The sequence below is a fragment of the Uloborus diversus genome, chromosome 4 (assembly GCF_026930045.1).
Source record: "Uloborus diversus isolate 005 chromosome 4, Udiv.v.3.1, whole genome shotgun sequence".
Taxonomy (NCBI): Eukaryota; Metazoa; Arthropoda; class Arachnida; order Araneae; family Uloboridae; genus Uloborus; species Uloborus diversus.
In genome coordinates this window covers 164278162-164304065 of record NC_072734.1, presented here as the reverse complement: position 1 = coordinate 164304065, position 25904 = coordinate 164278162, and positions in this window count along the sequence as shown.

Sequence of the window (25904 nt, the reverse complement as noted above, 5' to 3'; positions counted from 1 at the left end):
CCTAAAACTACTCATAACTTTTTAAATATTTGAACTAAAGCGATAAAACTTTTTCCCTGTGTTTGGAATAATTGTAGTTTTGAAATATGCAATAAAATATTTTTTGATCGTTTGATCATTCTTGAGGTACTGTACCCCTTAACGCGCAAAACTCGAGAACTACCAGGCCGATTTCGATGAAATTTTCACAGCATCTTTCTTTTAGCACCGGAAAGGTTTGCATACCGTTTCGGAAAAAAGAAATCGATGAGTAGTTCTTTTTTTAGGGCGGAGAAGTCGCATGCCAAATTACGTTGATTAAACAACATGCAAATCAATTATTAACAAACATGCAAATCACGTAGATTACATTTCTGACCGCGTAACAAAACGTTTATCCATCCTAAAAAGACTTGTTGGCTGTCTTTGGGGCTGTTCGAGATCAACTCTGGTTTCCACCTACCTTACTTTCATTTGGTCAGTATTCACTTATTGTTGCGAACCACTAATAACTACGACGAAACGTTTAATGGAAAAGCTGGAGATCATTCAAAATCCAGCACTTAGGCTTATAACTGGTGGGGTTAAGTCCACGCCTATTGATTCAATGCTGCTCCTTACAAATATTAAACCACTGAAGATTGTTTTCGAAGAGAAAGCTACTGTTCTGTGAGAAAATTTTTTGCATCTTGATGACACCTTTGGAGAAACTACCAGAACCTTCCTCGAAATCTTAAAACCCAAAATGGCTTTGTTCAGAGAGTTCTTGCCTGCAAAAGTACCCACCATCTCCCTAATACCGTTGATAAGGCCTTGAAACCATGTAACCCCTTAGTAATTCATGAAATAAGAGCCATATTAAATCTTCAAACTTCAGTTCTTAAAAACGAAACAGCTCCTACAGTTCTCCGCCTTCTTGCTCAGGAGAGTTGTCATAATCTGCACCCACAACCTGACTGGCTAAGAGTATATACCAATGACTCGTTTTCTAAAGACCAACCTAACGCTGGTGCAGGAATATTTTGGGATTTGTTCCGTTTTCATTCTCCGATTGGAAATTTCCGTACAGCCTTCGATGGAGAGATCTCTGCCCTACGTATGGCGCTGAAACAACCATCCACTGCAACAAGTTTCAAAACGCCGTTATCCTCTCCAACTCCAGATCTGCTGCTATTCAGAGCATTTGCTCAATTTGCAACCCATCCTCCTGGGACATATTGGATATCCAGCTCACCATCAAAAAGTTGGAACTAAATAATAAGATTATCGTTCTCCAGTGGATCCCAGGCCACTGTGGCTTAACTGGCAACGAACAAGCCGACACACTAGCAAGGAGGATTTCAGCTGTCTCGCAAATATCACGCAGCAGCGTCCCGTTCCTCATCATGAAAAGACTCATCCATAACTCGTTTTCCTCTCAACATCAGGAGGAACTGAAGTCACGAACCAGCTCCAAACATAGGAAAGTACTGGAAAGATCAATCATATCCGAATGGCCCTGCCGTGAGGCAGTTGCCATGTTTAGACTTTGTGCACAACATGACTACCTGGCTGGACATCTCTTTAAAATTGGTGTATATGCCACTCCAAACTGTACCCTTTTCGGAGATTTCACCTTCATGGATGGCCACCACATTTCCCACTGCAGAGCACTCAGAGCGAGCTCCTTGGTAGAACGATACCGGGAGGCAAGAAGCCGAATGAGACAATGACTTCTTTTTTCAAAGATCCATCTCGACCTTTGGTCGAAAAACTAAGCTTCTATCTCGAAAGGAAAAAAGGTTACAAGCCTTTTAAAATAAAGTTCAAAAAATGTCATTTCCATTCAATAATTTACCATGTTTTTTCGCATTTTAATTTCTTTTACTTATTTCATTTTGTGTTCCCATAGTTACGCCTTTTAAATCCCTCTTTCTCGATTTAATTTCTTAAAAGTATTTGAATATCCTTCATCATTGTTTGGGAGGTAAATTTTTCATGATGTTTATTTTTTATTTAATTTGTTACGCCTGATTGTTGAATATACGTCACTGGCACAAGTTTTATTTTCATGGTTGACCAGGCAAAGCCGAGCAACGCAGCTAGTGTCTTCATAAAAACTTTCAAATTGGCCATTTCGTATTAAACAAATTACCAAATTTTGAGTTATGAAATTGATTCTTATGAAAGATCACAGACCTGAATCTAATCCACCGGTTAAGAATCCAGAAATTCCGCTCAATAGTAACTTGTCTTTATAGTACTGCGCATAGGGCACGCCAGCTGTGCTACCACATAAAAAAAGAAGAGTTATTGCAAAAAAGATTGGGAAATGCCGTCTTGGAAGATAACTACCCCAGACAATACTCCCTGTAAATAAAAAACAGTATCAATTTATAAAAATGGCAACAAAAAATTGTCTAATATGTCTAGATTGTACTCAAATTGAAGTACTCAACTTAAGTATTCAACTGAACCACAGTTAGTACTAAATAACATCCGGGGAAAAGACTGGAATAGAATATATTACCATACGCAAGCAGCTTTCGGAGCTAGTACTTATAACCTCTCAGTTGTGGAGGCCCATTCCTCTTAACGTTAACAGCCAGGTTTCTACTTTGAAACAAAGAAAAAAAAATGAAGGGGAACATGGGGCAAAAATGAAATAGCGGGGCAAAGTGAATTGGTGAAAAAATTTCTCTGCTTTTAGCTCCACCTATCTGGTTTTATTTTAACTATGCAGTAGTATATGCAGTCTACTCCAGTCAGGAAAAAATATCGCCAAAGATAAAAGCATTTGGTAATACAGGCAATTTTTTAAAAATGATACTCACACTGTAATACTTTGTTGTATGTCAAAAATTATTTTTGTTACTATAAAATGATTATTGTTATTAACATTTTTAAACTAGTATGTTGTGGCCATCACGAAACTTTCTTCTATATTTTTCCTTTTTTTTCTGATCCCTCCCCATGCTTGACGAGGAAGCAATATTCCCAACAAAAACAAAATTACACATGCAAAAACTTGACGACCATCCCAATGTCTGAATTATTGCAAAAGCAAAGCAAAGAGCGAAAATTGAAAGTTATTTCAAAAGCCTTGCTTGAATTAATTACAAATATTTTATTTGTTAACAAACATAAGATGGCAACAGTTAAAAATTTTAAATCATTGAGATCATATTTCCTATCATTTCCATACAATTAAAATCACGAGAAATACGCAGACGACAATCTATTACGATTTATCTTTCTTATTGTTGCATTGATAAAAATATTTTTATTCGCAAAAAAAAAATCAACACCTCTTGGAGCGATCGGCGTCAAAATAGAACCAAAGCCTGTTTACATATGGATTCACATATATTCCAAATTTCAACCAGAACGTAGCATTACTTCTTGAGATAGGACACTCAAAATGGAAAAAAAGAACGGGTGATTGCGCTACCCCCCCTTTTAGCTGTTGACACAAAAATAAAATCAGTTCTTATACCCACTAAGGGCTACTTGCCGATAAATTTTTCTTTCATTCCGTTCATTATTTCTTGAGATACAGCAGTCACAATTGACGACAAAAAACGTTCTACAGCTCAACCCCCGTTTGAGTTATTGACACCAAAATTGAATCAGCACCTGTTCCTGTTAATACCAACATATGGACCAAATTTTGTTTGATTCCGCCAGTAACTTCCTGAGGAATAGCAAGCACGCGTAACTCAAAAAACGTCCCATTGCTCCACCCCCCTTGGAGGAATTCGCGCCAAAAACTAATGGGCACAAGTTCACATAGGGGCACATATGTGTACTAAATTTCGTTCGATTTCATGCGGTAGTTTTTGTTGTAGAGCGGCCACAAAAAACTGGTCACACACAGACGTGACACACATACATACACACACACACACACACACACATACATACACACACACAGACAGACAGACATTTTCCAAAAATGGTCGAAATGGACTCAGCACACCTCAAAACGTTCGAATCCGTCAAAATTCGAAATTCGAAAATTTGCACGAATCCAATACTTTCTTCTATATATTAGATATAGAAGAAAGTAAAAATGAGACCTCTTAATATTCAATGCAGTATTAATTTAGTTAATATTAAGCTTATTTGTATTTTAAATAAATTGTACAATTTGTGCAGCACATACGGGGCAAAGTGGATGATGCAAAGTGAAATAGTTTGTTTTATTTACTCACTCAATCATTTAAAATCACTTACTTTTCATTTATTAATTCATTTACATTCCTTCATTTATTTATTCACTTATTTATTCATTCATTCATTTATTTCCTTATTCACTCATTCTTTTATTTTCTCATTTATTTTTCTTCATGCATTAGTTGATTTATTCATTCAATTATTCGCTCATAGTGTTTCATTATATTTTCATTTATTCATTCAACCTTTTATTTACTTATTCTTTTGGTTAAAAGTACGTTTTATAACAGGGCCGTAACGAGAAAATAATTTAGGGGAGGGTTTAAAAACTTTCATGCCGAGCTTTGCGGAAGGTAGTACATTATTGAAAACCAGCCTTGACTCATTAAAAGAGTTTTAAGCAATTATTATACATATGAAAGACAATTGAGTTTTGAAACAATATTTTTTGGACATTTTAAAATATAAACGAACATTTAAATGTCTAACCGAACTTTTCGGGGTTGGGGGTTGAACCCTAAGCCCCCCTTTTATACGGCCCTGTTTTATAATTGAATAGAAAATATTTCATTAGCAAATTATTTTAATTTTCACTTACCCTCATAAAAAAAGAAGTAAAAATCTTCCAACTTTTTTTTGAAAACTCAAATTTACTGCCAAAAATTAAAAAATACTGTTTCAACGCAAGTTTTATAAAAAAAAATACAATGTTCCTTCTTTATGTACTGTAGTTTTGAAAACAAATTTCCGTTTTGTTCATTTTGGAAAAACTTAGTCATCTTTACCTTTTTATTTTGCCCCACATTCCCCTACTTTATCTTCAGTAGCTGATTGAAAGAAATACAATGTGTTTTACTAAGCTAAACCACACTTTCCCTTTTTTCATAGCGTAATTAACATAGTCGTGCTATAAATAGTACAAAAATATACATGATTTGAAAAATCAGTCGACATCATTTATCACAAATCGTAGTTTTAAAACCACACAATACTGTAAATGTGAGAACTTATTACCAAAGTTAACATCTCAACTGTAGAATAAAAACAATATTTTACTTACCAGTGATTGATATAATGTAGCCAACAGCGATCATAGCTTGAAAGTTAGTAATTATGGAATGGGTGTGATAGTCTTTTATATACAGGTATGAAACAACTGGAACAGACGAATAAAGACCCTAAAACGTTGAAGAGAATGCGTAAATATTTCTTTTCTTAATTATTAACATTGAAATTACTGTCTGACCACACGGATTGTATGGAAAGACAAACATCCGTTTTACAGCCGGAAATGGACAAATCTATTCACTTGCCAACACACATTTTGGTGCCGGGGTATTTGGAGTTGATTTCATATTAGGGTGGTTCGAAAAAAACGTTTTTTTTCGAATTTGATATCCGATTACCCCTCAAAAGTTGCAGTTTTGTACCCTGAATTCGGGAAAAATAATAAAAAAATTCTAAATTATCATCTATAGTTCGCGCATGTCGCCTAAAGTTACGAAAAAATCAATTTTTTTCAAAAATTTTCATAATGTTGAAAAAAAATTCTAATTATGTTTTTTTCTATCCAACACCAAAAAAACAACAGTATGTAACATATATTTGATTTTAAAAATGGTTTTATTGCTGTTTTAAAATAATTTTGGTTCGCAAAAAAAGTTATAAAATGGTAATAAATCGGTGAATTCGGACATTTTTGACTATATTTAAATCACATCGTTGTACCAAAATTAATAGTTAAAAGGTTTTAACTACACTTAAGAATGAAAGTGTGATCGATGCATGTATGTGTGCAGCTCTTAGCTCGTCTCAAAGACATTGAAACTACCCAGAACTCACCACGGGGAAGTGGCTGCACTTCGAGTTCCACCCACTCCCTACCGAACCATCCATCCAAATGTAGGGGTGTTTTTTACAATATTTACATATTTACATTCACCAATTCTTGGCTAGCATGATAGTGAATTTAAGTTTACTTATCATCTTTAGACATTGTCTTGAATTCACTTTTAAAGTTAAACAATGGCATGACTGATCTTGAGAGCAGTGTTGCTCTTATGAAACCATCTCTATTTTCTTCCCCGCAAACTTTTGTACAAGACTCAGTTACCAGTTTTACTATTCTTTCCACACTTTGAGTATGGCAAGGAAATTTCATCGAGTCAAACTCCGGCAAAACATTACTACCAATCAGTTGTTCTAAGCTCTCATTTGACACATGGTTCAAATGAGAGCTGGCTGGAGGAGGTGAAAGTTTACACTGAGACCAGTCAATCAGTTCAATGTAATCTGACGCAGCAAAATTGATGGTCGGAGGTTGAAATGTACGCCCGGATTTCCCTTTGGGCTCTTGATTTCTAGCTTTTAGCAACCTTCGAAAAGCTAACTGCCGAACATGGATTCTTTCGTCTACTGCCATTGATATTAACATATTTTCCGGATGACAAAAGAAAGCATTCCTCTGCATCACAGGATCAATGATATGCTGCAATGATGTCAGCTACCACTATCGGGTAGCTGACGTGACGACTTGAAGAAGAGCTTTGAAGATGTGCTTGGGTCCAAACTTCACTGATGGATGCCTTTTGATTTCAAACCAAACTGGGGCGTATACTTTCATAATGTAGTCTACAAGCATCTTAAGTCCTTCAGAGGGTGTCACTTCAGATATGTATAGCCTTAGTGTCCTATTTGCACATGTCAACCACCTAGAATGACTAAGAGGACCAGGATCTTTCACAGCAAGATTTGAAGGACACTCTCCTGTCTTCACTGCTTGATATATGTCAAGTAAGTACTTTTGGTCCTTGCTCAAGTCAGTTTTTGTTATGTTTATATCTTCACCAGTGATTGTTTCAAAATTAACAACCGGGCGTTTTTCACAGTTCAATAAAAGTCTGCCAATTGTTCCAGAGAAACTTGTTGGCCCTGAAGTCTCACCATCTACACTTTCAAACAAATGTCTCAGCGGCAGTTCATTGAAATGAAGCAAGCATATGAACCATTGCACTGGGCGGGCAAATTTAATCTCAAGATTACGTATTGCACCGTTTTTCCAACCTGTATTTGTTGCTGTGCCGTCACATCCAACAGCAACAAGCTCATTATGGTCAAATTCCTTACTTTCTAAAAAACTCAAAATGGTTGATGCAATTTCGCTTCCTGTGCCACTTACTGGTGTCAAATGGCCTATGTACTTTCCACCAGGCTCTTGTACTAAACTTATGTGCTCTTCCTTCTTCAGTCTCCGATACATTTTATTACCAATTTTTTCTTGGAAATAAACATTGTCCTTCCTCCCATCAAAATATACCCCATATATCTTAGCACTGTTATTTTCGGTTTGTAAGGACTCTCGAACTTTATGTTTTTCACGTCTGATCTTGCTCTTGTCTATTACAAGCGATAAATCTCCTTCATTGATTAAGCCGATGTCTTGTAAAACACTTGAAGCGATAGCGGCAGTGGCTCTATCTGATATCCCGTATCTATCACTCATCAATGCAGTCGCAGGAAGTTTAATTCGCATTTGAGAGGTCGATGGTAAACTGTCACTGTCATCTCCGCAATTCTCGATTAGAATGTCATGTAAAGGTTCAATTGTAATATCTGTTTTACTGGCATTAACATCAGGTTCATCAATTTTAGGTTTCTTACAGATTTGTAATCGTTGATCTCTTTTAATTAACTTATTCGTCTCTACTCTGTCCAAGGAACCAATATACCTTAACCTCATATTTCGTTGGTCATAGATAAATTCTCTCTCAATAATAGGGATTTTCTTTTCCTTATCACACCTACAATCCATAACTATTTTACAATTACAAGAGTTTGGCCTCTTACCACATGAACACGTAAAATGCATAACACATTTGCAGAAAGCAATGTCAAAAAGTTTGTTATTGGCTTCACTGACAAACTCGTTAAGGGGGTCCGGGACACATTTTGAAATTTTTTTTATTATGTACTTTAGAGTTTTGAAATTTTTTGAACTGATTCATCATTTATTTAATAAGCAAAATCATAACATAAATATGAAAAAAAATAATTTTTTATTTAAATTTAATTAGTTTTTTTCAAAAAAATGGGGTTGCTTTAAATTGCTATAACTCAAAATATTGTTGGTCAATTTTCAATTTTTTTTTCAAAAAAGTATGCACAAATATCTAAGCTTTAATTTTTATTCGGCGATTTTAAAAATATTGATTCAATAAAAAATAAAAAATATTTGAAGAAAAATTTCGAAAAATTCAAAGATACTTTTTTTTAAAAAAATCATAATTTTTGCAGTAAACATTTTTTTTAAATTCGCCGAATAAAAATTAAAGTAAATTGCTTGAAAAAGATATGCTCCAAGTTTCATTACTTTATCTCTATCGGTTCCTGACTTATAAGAGTTTGAATGCAAGAAATCGGGAAAAATTGCATCATGGAGAAAAACGCGTTTAAAGTTTTAAAGTTATGTACACATTCGTTAGATGCATGCAACAAAAATAACTATAACTTTCGTTCTATTTAAGGTAGAAACAAGATTCAAACGTCCTCTTAAGCAGAAAAAAACAGAGCAATTTTTCAAATTATAAAAAAAAATTGCAAAATTTGAGGATTTTTGTGTCCCGGACCCCCTTAAGCTTTTTCTTAAAGTTAGGTTTTTGTTTATCACGATTGAATGATTTTTTCAAAGTAAAATACTTGTCATGCAAATCTTTAATTAATTTTACAACACGTTGATGACTTACAGTTGGTATAGAAGCTTTACTGTAATTTTTTTCTATTTGATTACCAACACAAGAGATATCTCGGAAAAGGGTACATTTTTCGCAGAATTTGATGTTTCCTCAATGCATGCTAACAAAACATCTTTATGTGTGGGTAAAACACTTTCACTAAAAGGTTTTGACTTACCAAGAATTGGACAGACTCAAACGCTTAGAAGTTTTGGTAGACGCCATGTTGCTTGTTTAGGACTGACTGACTGACTGTGAGGTGAGGAACGGGTGCGGTATGGTTTCATGTCAGCACATGCTCGGCCAGTGTGCTGCATGTCGCGACAAGTAGGCGCCGTGCCGCGGTGGCTTAGTGCATGGATCACGGCCTTGGCGAATAATTTAGTTTATTTTTGACTTTTATAGAAACATACATGCATCGATCACACTTTCATTTTTAAGTGTAGTTAAAACCTTTTAACTATTAATTTTGGTACAACGATGTGATTTAAATATAGTCAAAAATGTCCGAATTCACCGATTTATTACCATTTTATAACTTTTTTTGCGAACCAAAATTATTTTAAAACAGCAATAAAACCATTTTTAAAATCAAATATATGTTACATACTGTTGTTTTTTTGGTGTTGGATAGAAAAAAACATAATTAGAATTTTTTTTCAACATTATGAAAATTTTTAAAAAAAAATTGATTTTTTCGTAACTTTAGGCGACATGCGCGAACTATAGATGATAATTTAGAATTTTTTTATTATTTTTTCCGAATTCAGGGTACAAAACTGCAACTTTTGAGGGGTAATCGGATATCAAATTCGAAAAAACGTTTTTTTCGAACCACCCTATTTCATATGAATTTGATACCCTGAATTCAAATATAGCATTAGTTTTTGCCATGGAGCTCGAATTTCCGAGATATAACATTTTAGTGCAATATACGTTACACTATTTACAGCTAAATCCATGAATCAAATAAATATACAAAACACGGATTTTTTGTTATCAAATTTAAAAATTATTATATTTGTATATAACAATAAATACATACAAATACAATATACTAATTATATATGATAAAATAATGATATATTACTAAGATAGAGGAAAAATTCATTGATGATATCAACTGCTCACTGAACACTTCCGAAGCTTCTTTTCCGTGACATTCTTGAATGTTTATAATAATTAAAGAAAGAGGAAAAAGTACTCAATGAAACTAACTACTCACTTTTTGAACAGAACTTCTTTTTTTGAAGAGAAGCTTCACGGAAAAGAAGCTTTGGAAGCTTTTTTTTCGTGACATTCTTGAATATATTATGGAACGATCCCTTTTAAAATTCCAGCAGTAATCTGCCATCATGTGCGTATCCCACCTTCCTTGGTAGCGGTTCTCCAGAGTTTGATATATCTCTGTGAAATCTTCAGCTGTTTCGTCAGCGGTGTCTTCTAAATTGTCAGAAAACGGTCTCAGTGGCTGTGTGAATAGTGTACCTTAATGCTAATGTTACAACCAAGGGATTTGAAACTGTTAGCATCTTGTTTACCAGATCAACAAAGTTTTCAGCTTTACGTTTGCAAAGAAAATTTCTGAAACTGCAACAAATGAAGTCCAGGCTTTTCGCTCAGGCTCATTCATCGAATTTACGAAGGCAAGAGGCATTTTCCCCCCTATATATGCACAGCACGATCCGTTCTTATCAAGAGCCTTTACAAATTGCTTCATAAGGCCCAGTTTAATATGCAGTGGAGGAAAGATGATTTTCTCTCGCCCAACTAAGGGGTCGTTAATAATATTCTTTTCTCCAAGGTCCATGTTTTCTCTTTGAGGCCACTCTTTCCTGACCCAGTGGTGTTTTGTCTCAGCTATCCAAGAGGCACAAGAAGCAAGGATACTTGGTGTGGCCACTTTGCTATCCGAGAAGAAGGTTTACCATTTTCAAGTTCACACAAATCACCCATTGTTGTTCATGATACTTTATCTTCTCCACCAATGCTGTTATTTTCTTCTTTTATTTTCGTTGAGAGAGCAATTAGTATGGAACCATATTTGTTCCCATTGTGCAGAAGGGCTCATTTCAAACTTCACTTTGAGCTATCAATAAATAAGCGCCAATCATCTGGAAAATATTCAGGAAGAGACATTGTTTCCAGGAGCATTTTAATTTTGTGACAAAATTCAAGATTGTCTTCTTGAGAGAAGAAGGGTAGCAAACCCTTTTCTCTTGTAGAGTAAAAGGAGATTTTGGTTCCTCGTTTCAGTAAATGTTTGTCGTTCAACCTGGATCCCAGTAATTCAGCAGCTTCTTTTGTCTGGTTGAGATCTTTGGCGAGGTCATTTAACTCATCCTGGTTGAAACGTTGAGGAACTGATGGTATGCCCTCATAATCACTGCCACCTTCATTAGTATCAGAAGGGTGATCAGATGATCACTGATCTAAAAACGTAGAGCTGATAGAGAAAAACGGATTTCATATTCAGATTCAGCAGCCCAAATATAGCTTAAATTGGTTATAAAATTCTAGGCACCAAAAATTTTTTTTTTTTGTTGGCCTGTGTTATTTTTAGCGATTTCAGCTTTTGCAGAAGCAGTCTCATTCAAATAAGCGGAATACACGCATCAAATTTTTACTTTCCCCCTCATTCAGATAGATTTGTCTCATCTGGATGTTTGAAAATCCATACAATCCGTGGTTGGACAGTATCTATACCTTCTTATGTACTTTAAGTTGACTGATGATTGCTGTTTAGCATTATAAACATGCAAAAAGGAAAAAAAGATTCAATTTAAAAAGGGAAGTGGAGCAACATTCATGTATGAAACGAACTTGATAATAAATTCAAGCGAACAATAAACCTATCAATAGTTCAAAGCTTGAAAAGTTGATGTTGTCGGTATGAAAAAGTCAGGGAAATGGAAGGTTCTGGAATAAATACATTCAGGGGCGCTCCGAAGCTACATTTTTAGGAGTGATAAATTCTCAATTTACCAAATGAAGCACTAAATTCTACAGAAATAAAACATACGTGCATGCATATATTATAAGGCCCTTATACAGGGTGTTCAGTTTCATCCTGAAAGACCTTTATTTTCGCAACCGTTGGTGTTAAATGTATACTTCCAATTGCAAAAATGTTCAAAATCAGATGCAGAGTTAAGATATTGAAAGTTTGAAGCGAAAAGAAAAATGAGTCAAAAAATACAAAATTTAACTTTTGATATGTGGGCGCTAGGTCTCCTAACTTATATTCAGGGAAATAATCTCTATTAAAAAATAATTCTAACACAAAAAATTTGAAATTAGTACAATCAATATTCACCGAGATATGAAACCTAGCGTTTTGTGACTTACACCACTTTTCACTCGCCGTCAATAACACCTTTTGGGGGAAAATATAGCAGTTAACAAGTCTTTCAAATTATATGTGTGCATATAGTGTGATTTCTCAAATTGTGCGAGGTTTTGTAGTGCCTTTTTGCGTATCACGGCATAACATTTTCATTTATTTTTGAATCGCAATGAAAAATATGAATATTTTGTTTTTCTTACTTTGACGACCTGTCATTATTTTGAGAGGGCGATAAGTTCCAATCTCATCTTCTGTATGGTACCTTAAAACTTTAAACTGGAATATATCTTTGAGTTTTGGTCGCACAACTGTTAAGTTTTTTGTGTCATTTGTACTTTTCAAAGGAGATTATTTCTCTAAATATTAGTTAGGAGACCTAGGGCCCGTATAAATAGTTACATTTTGTAGTTTTTGACTCATTTTTCTTTTCGCTTCAAACTTTCAATATCTCAACTCAGCACCTGATTTTGAACATTTTTGCAATTGGAAGTATACACCTAGGACTAACGGTTGCGAAAATAAAGGTCTTGCAGGTTAAAATAGAACACTCTGTAAATGCGAGCGAGTTATGCTCCCTAAGACTTAACATTGTATCAACCAAGTTTTTCTGATTTCCTCGTTAAATCCAGGTTCTCGTTTAATCAGGGCTCGTTATAAGCAAGTTCTACCGTATTAAATAAAATGCTATTTTTGGGATAGTAAAACCCGAAACCTTTATCCGGTAACCCTAGCTCCGCAACAAGGAAAATTCGATCCAAAATGACTTTAATGTCACCTTTATTTTTAAATTAAGGATATTAATACTCATAGAGTAAGTTTCTATTACCATTCATCAACTGTTAAGTGTTACAAAAAATTACCTGACAAAAAAATGTCCAAAACATCGCTATTTTGACCAGCAGATGAACCTCTTTATTAGTTTTGAACTTTTCGTTACTTTCTTCCTCTAGTCTTGGTGTTACGGTTCTGTATTTGTTTGAAAACGCATCAAGATTAGTCCTCATACTCAGCACTGTAAGAAAAGTAAAATCTTAGAAACTTAAGTGCATTTAATACATGGTGAAACTTGCATTCAGAAGTATTCCATTGCTAGGATTCTTGGCAGTTTCTTTTTAGCTGTCGCCAAACGTGTTGACTCCAAACACGATTCATTTTGCTAAGGTATAGCCGATGTTATATAATTAGAGACCAAAAGTTGACCATTGTATCAAAAGTTCAAGTATCTGGCAGAGCTACGATTACGAGGTCGTAGCAAGTTTTAAAAATCGTTATGCGACAGCCACCAAGTTCAAATGTAAAAAAAATAAATAAATTAGGTTTCAAAAAAGCATTAAAATGTCTGTTAGAATTTTTAATATACTACTAAACAACCAAAAAACAGCATTAAAATTCTATTAAAATAAAAAATAATCCAACAACTCTACCTCTATCGCCAATTTCACCAAGTAACCACTTTACCGTTAAGCTATCCGTAATAATTGAGGTAAGTTTTAACCAAATTGGTTATTCCCGAAAAATATTCAAATATGACAACCCCGACATGATCGGTTCCTTGTCGATTGACATTTAACTACGGCAACTCTGAGTTTTGGTGGCAAGTGTGGGCATCTTTTGTTTTGTTTTTTCGTTTAGAGAGACCAAACTCATGGGAATTATCACAACGTGTAACATTTGGTACCTTAAGTTTAAAAAAATCGCCAAGCTATAGTCAAAAACAAAATGCTAATTCGCAACTCCAAAAAACTATGGGTTGCGCTGCAGCCACTGTCGAATGACGGATGAAAAAGGTAAAACAAACAAAGGAACTGCTTTAATATACCCCCCCCCCCCCAAATCGGAAATTTGGCGATTTTTTTTTTCTCACTCATGGTACAAAATGTAAGAAAATATTAAATTTGGCAGCAGCAAAAACCTAAAACCTGAAAAAACCTAAATTGGCAACACAAAAATAAGAAACAGCAACCCTAAAAAGTCCGTAGGGAGTGCCAGATTTGACGCGTAATTTTTGAGAGGGGGGTATATCAAAGTTATACCCAAACAAATGCCGTAACTTATAACTTGCTTTGACACTTAGTGAATTGCAGTAATTTTTCATCGTGTTTGTGGGAAGCTTTCTTTTTTATTCTTCTAAAATTACATTACACCGCAAACTGTCTGAAGCCTGTAATTTCTCCCAAAGAAAACACGTGGAATGGAATGTTTTACCTTTTTCTTTAGTATTGTTAATCACCGCAAGGTAGCGTATTCGAGCACTGGAGTTGCGGATACTCTTGTCAAACGAAGTCGAAATCGGTATTTAAAATTATATGTATAGTTTTTAATTAAAACAAGTCATTAAAGGCCAAAAGTAACTTTAAAATGAAAAAATAAAGTCAAATAATTAAATTAAGCCATTTTAAAAAAATATTCTATCTAATTAAAAAGAATCAGTAACTAACAAGAAAAACTCCATGAAAATGCAAAACTTGAGTAGAGGAGCAAAATCGCAACAGCTATTTAAATAGTCGGAAAGTTTTTTGCCAATTTGGCATTTCCATGCACCACTTAATTATTTATCGATAATAAAATATTCGGTTAGGGCGTAATACCATTTTTTGTGTAACGCACAATACAACATTCCATTTAGATTACATTCTTTATCTATTCATTACCAATGCTTGCTATGTTGATACAAGTTTCATCTACGACACAATCATCGATGTAAAGAGCTGTTTACTTTTGTGATTAGGAACAAATTTAAAGCAAAATTAGTTGTTCATTTGCAGCCTCTGGAGCTAAATCTTGCTTTATATTTGAACATGGCAGCACTTGATTTGTTTCGCTTCAAGGGCGTGACAATCGCTGAAATTCATGGCAACAAAGAGGACGCTTTTCTCTAGTCTTACCAGTTGACAAGATTGACGACTTATTGAGAGCGTAAACGGTTTTAACATCTGTGATTACGGATTTTTTTTTGACTTATTGGCGGGTGTACGGCCAGGGTTAACAGTGCGCTATGCAGATTCTCTGTGCGCTGCAGATAATGAAGATGATCAGAGCGTTCAAACGGGGCCGATAGATGCGTGACCGCTAACAGGACAAAGATCAGCTAGAAGGTGCTTGCATCGACGAAAACATAGTCAAGCATAAATACTTCCCATTATTGTGCCTCATTGGATCAATTGCGAGAGGCAATTTGCAGTAAACCTTTAAGGCAGCTCACAACAGGTTTTTCGTTGTTACGTCAATGCCCGATCGCATACGGCCGATTTGTTGCAGCGTTTTTTGAGGGAGGCAGAGGCGTGCACAAAAAGTTTAGGGCCTGCACAAAAATTTTAAGGCCTGTCCCAAATGACTTTTCCGGCTCTCCCTCCATATCTTTTACCCCTATATTTCACGCCTAGTTTTTAAAATATTGGGCCCCCTTCAGGCTCGGGCCCGGGCCAACAGGTGTCCCTGTTTCCCCCTGTGCTAGCCCCTTTTGAGAGAAATTGAAGGCCTGCTATTGGAGGCTCCCTGCTGTCCCGACCTCACACCAATTGATTTCCATCTCTTCGGATCTTTATAGAAATACTTGAGAGGTCGACACTTTAGAATCGATGCTGCGGTTCAGCAGCTCGGCCGGCTTTGCTGAGTTTCATAATTTAATGGTTTCCTTCATGCCGGTTTCGATAGTTTGTTGTTGAAACAAATGCCTCGATAAGTAGGATGATTATGTCTATAAGTAAGCTATTCCTTTTCCACCTTATATTGTACGTATTTTGTAACTTCTGTATACTTTTTTGGGCTAAATAGGCTTGTTACTTTACTTTTTTTTTAACCCTCCCCCCTCGTAAATTAAGAAATTGTACTGGTTTTCTTTTCTGTAATGTGGTAATGGAACTTTCCTCTCTAGTCATATTTTTTTAAGGGACATTACTGAACATTCTTTTGAAACGCGAAGACATTACTGCAAAACAGCGAGTGGAATTAAATAGCATATACTTATATGTATAATCACATTACAATACACTTGATATCGAATGAAATTTTCTTGATTTGACATTCTCATCAGGCCAAAAAATTAAATGTTCAACGTATAGTAAGTCTAGCAATAATCAGTTGTTTTTTCAATCACATTAGTCTTTCAATTTATAAGTTAAGTTATCAGTGCTATATAGATTGGCGATAAAAAGTGATTCTGACAAGAATTTAACTTGAACCGAAATACTAAGACATAACATTTAAAAAAAAAATCGTTCCTATAGCAACAACAATTTCATTCAACATCAACGCTGCTACAATAAATCATCCATTATTCAGCAAAAAACAGGGATTTTTTTTAAGTCGAATTACGGCGGATTCTCAGAGGATTTGGATTCTATTTCCCTTGATGGGTCTATTTTGTTTCCATAGCAGCGTGTAGCTTAAAATGACTGAAAATTGTATTATACAGGGAATAACAACAAGCCGTCTTATGGTGTTACTTTGAATATAACGTGATTTTAAATCAAGGTGCATTTTACTTCTATCTAACTGCTAAAAATTCGTCCGTCAAAGTATGACCGGTGAAAATTGCTTCTACATTTGAACGAAGCCATTGCCTGTTTCGTGATATTTTGATCGTTGAAATTGTAACCTTAAACTCCAGTAGGTAGCGGACCATTTTTTCGTTTCTTGATTCCCTTGAAATGACACAGTCTTACCAGTAAAACTGTTAAGTTGCTGGATCGAGTTCAGCCTTGTCCTTGCATGTTAAACATTACCAAAACATATTATTAAATTATCATTCCGTGACGCGAGTTTCAATGTTGAAACACGTGCGTTACTCGATCATCGGCTATTCCCATATAAGAGGATGTTAAACTCTCGACCGACTCAAAAAGGAAGAGGGTTATATGTTTGACGCGTTCTGTGTATGTCTGCATATGTGTATGAGTATCAGTCTACGGAAGCGTAGATCCTTAACGGATGAACCGATTCTGACAATTCTTTTTTTTTTTTACAAAAAGTGACTTGATTGAGAGTGTTCTCAACTAGGTCTAGAGTTTGTATGCTTTAACTACCGCAGATATTGATAAAAAACCTCGGAAGCTAGCATTTTTTTGCATTTTTTTTTAGTGAAAATATACTTGAATGTTTTAAATGTTGGAATATGTCAGAAACTTTCAAGTTTTATAGAACTTAATGTAGAGCCTTTTCAAGCAGGTACAATCATACATAACAGTCATACATTATCCTCATATATGTTATAGCGAATTCACTGATCAAGTAACGCTCTTACATCATCAACAATTAAACTCGCACCGTAGCATGATAAATTGATAATATTTTTGTAATGTTTGACATGCCGGTAAATGCTTTATTTTGACAAATCTGAACTGAATCCGGAAACCGTATTAGCCAAGCGCGGATAAAAAGGGAGGGTCATGTGGGTAATGCCCCCCCCCCCCCAAAGCATGCAAATATTTCCTGAAGCTTTATTTTGAAGATTTATATTTCAAAAAAAAAAAAAAGAAAAACACTCCTGATCCTGAATTTGAGCTCAAAACTGCACCTTTGACCCCTCCGTTTCCGATAATGATCCCACAAAAACTAGAAGCTGTATCCGTCCGTGATTGTCTTGATCCTACTAATAATAAAGCTAAAAGTATGTATGTCTGTATCTCTGGCTGTCTGTTACGAGCATAGCACCGAGACGACTGTTAGGCCAATTTTTATGAAATTTAGCACAAAATTAGTTCTTAGCATAGGAGTGAGCATTTCGAAGCAATTTATCGAAACTTCGATTTTGCTCTTTTTTTTATTCCAATTTTAAGAACACTTTATCGAGCAAATTATCATAACATAGACAAGTAAATTATTATAACATGGACGAGTAAATTATCATAACATGGACGAGTAAATTATCATAACGTGAACGAGCAAATTACCATAACATGGGTGAGCAAATAACATAACAGTAGGTGACACATTCATCATCCATTATTTGTAAATATACAGGCGAACCAAATGACCTTTTAATTTTTCTACTACGGGCAGGGGCGGCAAATAGGGGGGTCAAGAGGGGGCGGTCGCACCCCAAATTTTTTGAGCAGAATGATGGAAAATGGGTGATTTCAATTTATGTAAGTCAGAAATCAATATTCATTAAAGGAAATCTCACTGGTTCTCAGCAACTATTTGATGAAACTCGACACACTCTCAGACTAGAAAAAGTGTTTTTCGTTATTTGGTTGATTGACTTAGAAATTCATGAAGCTGACTTAGGAATTCATGAAGTATTTTTGACTTTTTCAGAGCATAGAAAACTGGTAGAGAACCATGGTTAATTTTAACTAAAGAAGACACTGTCTCATATAGGCTAAATATTTCACACTTGTGTGCCCAGTGTAACGATGGTATGTCCAATATGAGAGGCTCGTGAAAAGTGGTGTGGCAGCATGGTTTTCACAAGAAAATTCCTTGATATTTTACATTCACGTTTATGCTCATTTTTTAAGTGTATATTTATTTAATGAGTGTTCATCGCTTTCTTCTGCTAGAAACACGTTTCAGCGGCTCAGTACATTATAATGCTTTCATAGAAACTTCTTAAAAATTCATGTGATTATTGAATAAAAAAAGACATATCAACCAAATACCTCTTATGGGGCTCTATAATTATGCAATCGCGGAGTGACACAAGATAATCTTCAAGAGTTAAAACGGTAAAAACATTTCTCTCTGACTTTAAAGCAGTGATTTGATGACTGGAAGAATTATGGCAAAACGATTCTTTCAATGGTGAAAAAGCTCATGCCCTTTAGCATGTATGACTTCGTTTGAATTGTTATCCAATTTGTTTGCATCGGAAAAAGGTTTTGGAAAAATGCTTTACTCTATCAAAATCTAGATCTTCAATTTGCTACTCGACTACTCAAACCACAGTTCAATCTACAATTAATCTGTGCACCCTACTACCACAGTTCAATCTACAATTGAAACTGAAAATAGATTTTTTATAAATGTATATTTCAATCAATCGTGAAATATTTCAAAAAATTCTTCCTCCAAGCCAATTTTAAAGAGGCGCAAAAAAAAAAAAAAAAAAAAGATTGGATTTTGAAAACGAAAAATAAAATGTTTCAACTGTGAGTAAAATTTTTAGCATGAGGCAAGAAAAGATACAAGCAATATACCAACAGAATGGTTTTCACATCCAGAGACTGCAGCTTCGTCCTTGTTATGGACTCATAAGTCTGGAATAGTGAATAACAGAGCTGGAGGCAGATGATGTCTCATTGAAGCTGAGAGCGCCGACATGACTAGATTATTCAATGATGAAAAGTTTAAGTCCCTCACAGTTTTTGAAGTAGCCAGGGTGATTTTGAAGAGCAAGATATAAAAAGTGTTTTCATACATAACTTTGTGTTACTTCAATTATTTTTTAACTATTACAATCAGCTCAGCTAGTAGAGAAAGATTTTTTTTTAATGTCTCAGAAGGTTAGAGAAATATTTTCGAAGCACAAAGGGGGAGGGGGGGACTTTTTCATTTAGCTAAACTGGCAAAACAGCACGACATTGGGCACTGATAGATTAGTAACACGATTCCCCTGCTCTTCCGAATTCCAAAAATCATGCAATATAACTTTTCCGAAAGGTATAAAAACTTTAGTAGCGAAATGTTTTGTATGATAACTTTTTAGTCAATGAATCAAAATTTTAACTGTTTTTAAACACTAATTTTATTTATACTAAACCGATTTTACGACAACTTCTTGTTAGCTGATGTGTTTGGTTTCGCTTTGGGGTTATACATATTTAAGAAACTCGACCCCCCAAATGAAATGGTGAAATGCCGCCCCTGACTACGGGCAAAGCCGTGCGGGTACCGCTAGTAGTTCAATAAGATCATGATTTTTTTGTCAGGATTCATTTGTTTTTATAAAGAAACCGAAAGATTGTTTCTAGGATATGGTTCTGTGCTGCATAATGCTGCATATATGTGCCTGAACTGTGAACAGGAGTGACCAAAAAATTAACTCCCAAGAAAACAGGGGTGCCCCCATAAGAGCAAGGACCCTAAATATCACGAAGAGTGCCCCACCCCCGAAAAGATAACTACCCTTGAAAACAACCCCCCAAAAACTTTAAAATGGTGCAGTTCACGCCAACCCCCCCCCTCCCCACCTAGGTCGGCACCCCTGCCAGAAAATATAGACTTATAAGTAGCTAAATGGGACTAATGATCTTTTTCTTCCCAACTGAAGTATATGAGAAATTTTTCATTATGTTTTTGTGTTTTCTAAATGTGGTTGAATATGCTTTTATATGTTTGCGGTAGAGAACTATTCATTTTTTTAAAAATTTGATAGTACCGTTTTTTTTTCCTTTACATTAAAACTGCTGAGAAACAAAACTGAAACTTGAATTTTGGCATTGAATTATTGAGCAATCACGATTGCTTATTGCTTTCATTTGACTGTTTTTGACGTTCCTTTGATTTTTCCGACCTGCACCCTCCGCAGCATCACCGTCGACCGGCTCCTCACAATGCTGCTCCTCTAGCGAAAGCCGTCTCCAGGTTGCATCCATGTCCTACACACACGCGCATACATACATGCACGTACACACACACACATACACCTACACACACATACACAAACACATACACACACATACACCTACACACACATACACAAACACATGCACCTACACACACATACACAAACACATACACACACACAAAAACATATACACACAACTATACACACATTTATGCCTGCACACAGACACAAACACATATGCCTACACACATTTTCACATACCCCCCACACACAACTACCTACACACTCATGCCTGCACACACACACAAACACACATGCCTACACACACACATACCCCCCCCCACACACACACGCTTAAATATACACACACACTCGTGATTGCGAAAAACATAATTTGAATTCAAGATGACAAAATTCAAATTAATTATTTTTTTTTTTATTTTCTTCTTTTATGCGAGTCGGGCGATTAATGTGTTAAATTTATAGCTAATCTATATGCATAATTGGCTACTTCTGTATGTAAGTAACTTCAAAACTACTGTACCGATTTTAACCATTTTTTTTTAAACCACAGATAGCTTTATTATCAGGAAGCAACATAAGTTATAATTTATTTCTAAAAAACTTAGTTTAAAAAAGTTATGATGGAAAGCAGTAAATTTCATGCAATTTCCCCATTAAATGATTAAAATATAAAACCCATTGTTACTAAAAATTCGTTGCCTTACAACAGCAATATTAATAGTCATCATAATGAAAATTTTGAATCAAGGCTTCTCCAGAGCAAACATGAATTTAAAGCCATTTAAATATTTTGGAACTCTACTTTTCGCACACTTAGGGAAGCATAGCAGAGAGCGCTTTATTTTGTGTTTGTGTGTGTGCACTATTTAATTAAATAAAAAAGCACCGCGGTTTTTTTGGTGATCTTTGTTTTCGTTAGTTCATATTTTGGAAATTCTTCAAATTTTTATATGTTTAAATGTCGTCCTTTCGGTTCTAACTGAATACTATTTTATTCTTTATACTTATTGCTATTTTACTTTTATGGGTAAGGAAAATTTTAATCACGTCAACGCGTTGTATTTTAAGTTCTTACAGTTAAAACAGAAAACAAATGAAATTAGCGATTGTTTCTCACAATTATTACTGACTCAGACAACGCCCGGTATTTTTGCTAGTAAATAAATAACTAAGTAAATGAATAAAATTAAAAATAAAAAGAGCACATAAAATCAAATCTAAATCTCTCTTTTTTGTGTTTGTTTTAGAGTAAAATATGTTGCTGAAAATCTCGTAAAGTAATCTAAACAAAAGTGTTATTTTTGGTAATCTCAACACGCATGGAAAAATTCCTAGCATGACTGGAGATAAATTCCATTCACGTCCACCATGTAATGGCGGTAAAATAAATAAATAAAACGAATATATCCACAAGGCCGTGGCCATAATTCCAGATCGCTTTAATGTGAAGAAAACTTTCTAAAATAACTTTGGCCTCATTCCAGGTCGATTTGCTTTCAGATTGCAACTCAAACATTTATCGATAGCGCATGGGAGAAAGTCCTATATCGATGAAAATGCCAGAGAGTAATTAAATTTTATCACCATTTTATGCTTCATATATTGGGGAAAAAAAAGAAGAGCTGTTTTTGCCAAGAAGGAAATTTTGGTTTGGGATCTGTAAATATAGGGTTAGCACAAAAATAATAACTGTTTTTTTTTAAATGTATGTTTTCAAAACTATAAAGAAATATTGTTACGACATACAATGTACCATACAGCCCAGTTATCACATCCAGAGACTGCATTTTCGTTCTTATTAGAACTCCTCAGTCTGGAATAGTGAATAACCGAGCTGGAGGCAAATGTCATCCCATTGAAGCTGAGAGTGCCAACAAACTAGTAGATAAAGTAAGTTTATATCCAAGCTCTGTCTCCAATTTACGAGTCGAACCGCACCATGCTGCGGACACTCGCTAATGAGATAAATTTTCGCTGTTAAAATTGCAGGTTGTATATGGCACATTTTAGGGTAAAATGTTGAAGTAACAGCAGCACTTCCGTAAAGATGCCAATTGACTCCTTATGTGAACCTTAAAGGTGCCATTTTGGATCCGTATAGCACCCTGTGGCACCTCTAAGGGTGCCAATTGGCTCCCTCTCGTACCCTTAAGGGTGCCATAGAGAGCCAAATAACACCCTTAAGAGTGCCATCGAGAGCTAAAACGCACCCTTGAGGGTGCCATAGAGAGCCAAATAGCACCCTAAAGGGTGCCTTAGAGAGCCAAATAGCACCCTTAAGGGTACCATAGAGAGCCAAATAGCACCTTTAAGAAAGTGCTGCTGGTACTTCGACATTTCACCCTAAAAAACAACATAAACCACCCCACAGTTTTAACAGTGTACTTTATCTACCAGTTTCCTGGCACTCTCAGCTTCAGTGAGATGTCATTTGCCTCCATCTCGGTTATTCACTATTCCAGACTGAGGAATTCTAATACGAATGAAACTACAGTCTCTGTATGTGGTAACCGGGCAATCTGGTAAATTTCATGTAGTTCTGCCTCAGCCCTGGGGCGGTAACTTATTGCTATGTTGTTATGATTCCTCCCTTAATCGGAAGTTCTTTAAATCAGCGGTTTTCAACAGGGAGCGCTCCTCCCTGTGGGAGAGGGGTGGGCGTAGAAGGGTTTCAAATGATTTATGAGTGTAGAATAGAAAACTAACTAATAAATAGAAAACTAAAAGTATCTAATTCAGTTTTGTGGTCGTATATGAATAATAAATAAGTGTCAGCTCTATCTTTAATTTTGAGAAAGTGACTGATGTCCACGCACACCACACCTAGATCCAAGGTTACTTCAAAAAAATTTCGTTTTTTCCACAGGAATCAAGCAAATCACGTGAAATACCGAAAACACAAAGGTGATCACGTTTCTACTTCCCAATGCAATGAAACACTAAGCTAAAGCACAGCTCAAGCAGCATATCTAAACACACTCACAACTAAATGAAACTGTCGGAATGTCTCTTTATGGCATTTAATGAAACTGGTGTATGGTATGCTAGTTTGTTACTGTAGTTTAAGTATGTACCATTCCAGTCTGTAGCTCGTAGTTTTTAATATTCATTTCGAGACAACGTTTCGTCTTCATTGTTAGCAATTAGTTTGTGTTCATTTAGGACTTAATTCAAGCAGATTTTACACCTTTTTTTGAGCAATCACGATTGCTTATTGTTCTCATTTGACTGTTTTTGACGTTCCTATCATTTTATTTTCCCACCGCCACCCTCTGGAGCACCACCGTCGACCGGGTCCTCACGATGCTGCACCTATAGCGAAAGCCGTCTCCAGGTTGCATCCATGTCCTACACACACGCGCATACATACACAACTACACACACACACGAACACACACACACAAACACATACACACACACACAAACACACACGCATACATACAGACACCTACTCATACACACACAAAAAAACGTACACACACACATAAACACAACTACCCACACATTCATACCTGCACACAGACACAAACACATATGCCTACACACACATACACATACCCCCCCACACACGTATTCATACACACAACTACCCACACACTTATGCAAGCACACAGACACAAACACCCACAGGGGCGGCAAATGGGAGGGGCAAGAAGGGGCGGTTGCACCCCCAAATTTTTCATAGTATAATAAAAAACGGGTGAATTCAATTTAGATAACTTAGAAAATCATATGCCTAAAATTTCAGAAAAAAAAACTGATGGAAAATAATTGTTTGCCTATAAAGAAGTAATATCTTCATATGGGCTAAATATTTCAAAATTGTATACTCTATGTTATGATGGTGAATCTTCTATGAGATGCTTGTACTGTGTTGAGACTGCGAAATTTTTAGGCGTGAACTCCATGTCATTTTACATAAATTTTACGCTCATATTATAACTTAATGTTTAGCTGGTGTTCATTGATTCTTTGTACTAAAAACACACTTTAGCAACTACGTGTATTATATGCCTTCATAGAAACTTTTTGTAAAGATATGCTTTTTTTAAAAACATCCCACATCAAAAAATACTTTCACATCAACAAATATAATCTTGAGATTGAGGCTCTTTACTTGACAATCTCTTAGTGACACAAGATGGTATTCAAGAATTACTGCAACGCAACCTTTTCAATGTTAGTGAATCCGATGTCATTTTAATATGTATGACTGTTTGAATTTTTGTTTACTTTATTTATACTGAGGAACGTTTATTAAACAATGCTGCACTCTATCATAAAAATTTTAATCCGCTAATCTTAATTCTTGGATTGACATTTGAAACTCTTAGTAATTTTTGCACTAATTAATACTTGAATCAAGTGTGGAACTTTGTGACAGAGCTTTCCGTAACAGTTTTTACAGTATGCCAATGTAGAAGAGGTAACAAAACCCACATGAAGTTGTAGTCAAAATATTAAATCAATATTTTGAATAAAATGATCAATTCAGTTTCTCTAGAAATTGAGACAGGATTTGAAGAGCTTTATTTACCATTGGTCTTAAGTTCAATATTATTAGGTTGATTATAGAAAACGAAAATATTACACTTATAAGTAAAATTTACAGCATGAGAGAAGAGGAATTGTTTTGACAATTGCAACTATACTTTTTAATGACGCAAAATAAATACTAGCCCAATTTAAAAATCGTTCTTGGTTATTTTAAAGAGAGGAATCTGAAGGATATGTGTTTTTTAACATAACTTTTTTGCTTCCATTGTTTTTTGACTGTTTCAATCAAGTCAAGTCATTTAAAAGATGACTTTTGTGATTAAATTGAAAAGCCAACTTAAATAAAGCACAAATTAACGAAAATACAGCATGTAGCTATTTCAAGGCTACAATTGAGCCTCTTCATCAGTGCAAAAACCTCAGAAAACAACCAAAAAGTCGTGAGAGAACTGAACGTCAACCACTTTTGACTTCATTGCCTTCGAAGCGCAATGAGGCAAGCAAGACCTTCATCTTCCACTGTACTGATAATAAAGCAAAACACTGGATATTGATTAAATATAGTTAAAATATTTTCTGTTCTTCTTGACTCCAAAAATAGCAGATTAAATCTTTACTAAAAAATAAAAACTAGTACCGAGATGTTTTTTGAAGCAACTTATCT